The sequence below is a fragment of the Capsicum annuum genome, chromosome 12 (assembly GCF_002878395.1).
Source record: "Capsicum annuum cultivar UCD-10X-F1 chromosome 12, UCD10Xv1.1, whole genome shotgun sequence".
NCBI classification, from domain to species: domain Eukaryota; kingdom Viridiplantae; phylum Streptophyta; class Magnoliopsida; order Solanales; family Solanaceae; genus Capsicum; species Capsicum annuum.
In genome coordinates, this window is record NC_061122.1 from 17,646,128 (window position 1) to 17,649,931 (window position 3,804).

The following is a 3,804-nucleotide window of genomic DNA, read 5'->3' on the forward strand; positions in this document are numbered from 1 at the left end:
CTATGATTACCATTTGTACAAGTACAAGAATATAAAAAATATAAGCACATAGTTTAAAGTCTTCTTTGAATGTCATTTCCGACAAGTATTCCCAATAACCTGTATGAACACTTGTAAAAAATGTTAGTAACAAATAAATAATAATCAAATTAAACTGAAAAAGTATGTGTGCATATACTTATTTAAAATATAATTTTTTTGTTAAAAGTGGACTTAGATAAAGTTTTAAAATGTTATAAAGATTTCGTCATCGCTTGTGATTTATTTTTTATTACATATTTGTATACGTAATGTCTGTCTTTATTTAGGAAGGCCTCGAAAATCGACGGAAAAATATTGTCATCGGCCATGTGTCGGCCTTTGATATAAATATTAAGTTTGAAAATATAAAGTCCGCCTTTGTAATGGGGTGGCATCAAATATCTAGATTGATAGATAATTTCATTGGCCAAATTAGTGTAGTATTTATTCGTTATTAGTATAGCAAAAATCATCAACAAAATAATCAAAAAAATAGGATCATCAACGAACAAATTCAAGAGGTGTCTTAAACATCATCTAAAAGGCTAATGAGCAGCAACAACCAAATAAGATAAAAGAAAACAATACAACAATCAACAGTAAAAGATTGACAACAGTAAAGCTTCAACGGAAAGTTCAACTCCAGTTATATATGTGTAAGTAAAAATCAAAAATTCTATTTTGTGTATACAATAAGACAAAGCAATGGCGTTGCTTCAACGGATTTCACTGGAGCAACGCCTCAAAAATTCGACCAGCTCTGTCTCATTTTGAGCCAATAGTTAGGAGGCAGCCACGTTTGTGGCCTTTGAAGCTTCGTCGACCATCACCTCTGGCGGAGCAATGATAGAAAGAAAAGGGGAACATGAAAGGGGGCGGCACTGGTGAAGCACTTGGCCAAAGCCTACCAGCCAGTGGTCAAATCCGCATGGCGTGATAAAAGAAAGAGAGAGAAGGGTCGATCTGGTGGTTATGAAGGCGGCAGTAGTGGTTGTTGTGGAGTACGCCGGTGGCAGTGGTAGATATGGTTTGGTGTGGCAGCGGGGTGATGGCGTTAGCTAGTGGTGGTGTTTGACTGCCGAAGCTGTTGGTGGTCGCCAGATTCCAGCAAGTTTCATTGGCCAAAAATGGAGCGGATGAGGCGATAGTTTTTGGAAGAGAGAGAAAGTGAGAGAGGAGAAATATTTTTAGAGAGAGTGTGTGTGAGGAAATCTGATGGGTTTGCGTGTGTTGTGTTGTGTGTATGTGTGTTAGTATTTAAAAAGAAAAAGGTAATTTATCAAATCTACACTCTCCAACATATCCCTAAATTTAGGAAAGTAGGTGAAAGAAAAGTCAAGTATCATAATAATGATGAGACCTTGACTGATTTGTTATTCTGTGTATTAAAATAAGTCAATATTATTTCTGTAGACTATATTAAATAAAGTACAAAAAATAAAAATATCGATATATAACTACAGAAAAATATATAGACAGATATAATTATCTTTGAAGAAATATATTGCGCTATAAACAATTAAAATTATAATATGTAAAAAAGAATTGTAATGTTATGTTGTGTACGTATGCAGATAACTGTGTAAAAATATTAAATTGATAATTAACAGATAAAAATCCTAAAATTTACAATATTAAGGATAATTATGTAAAATTAAAATATGACAATAAATTTGTAAAAATTCTAAAATGATGACAATTATCAATAACTTGTCGGATGTGACAAGACATTATTGTGCAATCCTTGTCAGATGTGGCAAGACATTGAATTATTATACTGTACAAGAATAATTGATCCGATGCAGCATTTGCAAACTGTAAAATGTATAAATTGATTTGTAATTATGAAAAAATGTAAAGAATATTGAAAATATTATAAAGATACATAATTAATTTGAAAGTGTTTTAAAAACGTGATGTCATGTCGTGCACGTGTGCAGATGATTGTAAAAATATTAAATTATAATCAATTGATAAAAAATTTCAATATACAGAGAATTATCAACAAATTATAAAAAGTAAAAATATGAAAGTAAATTGATTAAATTCTAAAGTAATTTGATAAAATCCTAAAATAAGGATAATATCAATAATTTGTTAATAGTTGTGAAAAATATGTGAAAATTACATTTTGTGCCCTTTAACGATCAGGAAGTCTGGAGACGTTACTGAGAGCAAAAATTGGGTGTCAACAATTGCCCCTTTTCATTTGAGGACGATGTAGAAGTCTTCAAATGAAAACGTTGACGTGTAGTCAATTTTGCTCGATAAAAATGATATATTTTTTTAGTTTTAAAGAAAATTTGACCGAATTCTAATTCAGAGTTGCCTACATACCTCAAGCTGCATGAGGGTCAGCTCGGGTGTAGTTCAAGAAAATAGGCAACTACCTCTTTCCTTGTTATTAGAGGCGGACGACTATGTAGAGTAATTAATGAGAGGAGGAATGTATGGGAATGGAAGTGCTCACATATTCCCGATGCTTCTTTCAAAATTACCTAGTATCAAGCTGTGAGAAGCTGGGGATGTAAGATTATGTACTTGTTGGGGATAAAGAATGATTATTGTGTTGCGATGACTGAACTTTGCGTAGAGCTTCCTACATATCTCGAGTGTTACAAGAATTAGCTTAATGTAGTTTGGAATGAGAAAGGAGAAAATTTTGAGACGGTTCTCAAAATTTGCCCCAGTGTATGATGTGTGGGATTTGCAAAATTGTGTTATTGTTATGAATTGTATTTTTGTTGAAAAGATGTATGATGTCTTCGATTTTCTATGGAGACTTGAGGATGAATGACGTTTTCGATTGTTTACGTAGACTTGACGATGAATGATGTCTCCGATTGTTTACAGGGACTTGAAGATGAATGACATCTCTGATTATTTATGGGGACTTATGTGATGAATGAAAGATGTCTTCGATTGTCTACGAAGACTTAATGCATGAAATCTCTAATTGTCTATAGAGACTGATGTTGATTGTCGTCTCTGATTGTCTACAAAGACTGATGTAATGAATGATGATATCTTTGATTATTTACAAAGACTTGATGCATGACACTTCCAATCGTCTATGGAGGTTGATATTGGTTGTTGTATCCGATTGTCTACAGAGACTTATGTGAATGACATCTCCAATTGTTTATGGAGATTGATGTTAATTATCGTCTCTAATTGTCTATGAAGACTGATATAATGAATGATGATGTTATTGATTGTATACGAAGACTTGATGACATCTCCAATTGTCTATGGAGACGGATTTTGATTGTCATCTCCGATTGTCTACGGAGACTGTGTGATGAATGATGTTGTCTTTGATTGTCTACGAAGACTTGATGCATAACATCTCTAATTGTCTGTGGATACTAATGTTGAACGATAATGTCTTCGATTGTATATGAAGAATTGATGTCATCTTCAATTGTCTACGGAGACTGATGTTGATCATCATCTTCGATTATCTACGGAGACTGTGTGATGAATGATGATGTCTTCGATTATCTGCGAAGACTTGATGCATGATGTCTCCAATTGTCTATGAAGACTGATGTTGATTGTCCTTTATGATTGTCTGCGGAGACTGATGTAACTAATGATGATATATTTGATTGTTTACGAACACTAATGTTGATTCTTGTCTTCAATTGTCTATGAATACTATGGATGGAATCTCCAATTATTTATGGAGACTGATGTTGATGGTTGTCTCTGATTGTCTGTGAAGACTAATATGATAAATGATGATGTCTTCGATTGCATACGAAGACTTAATGCATGACA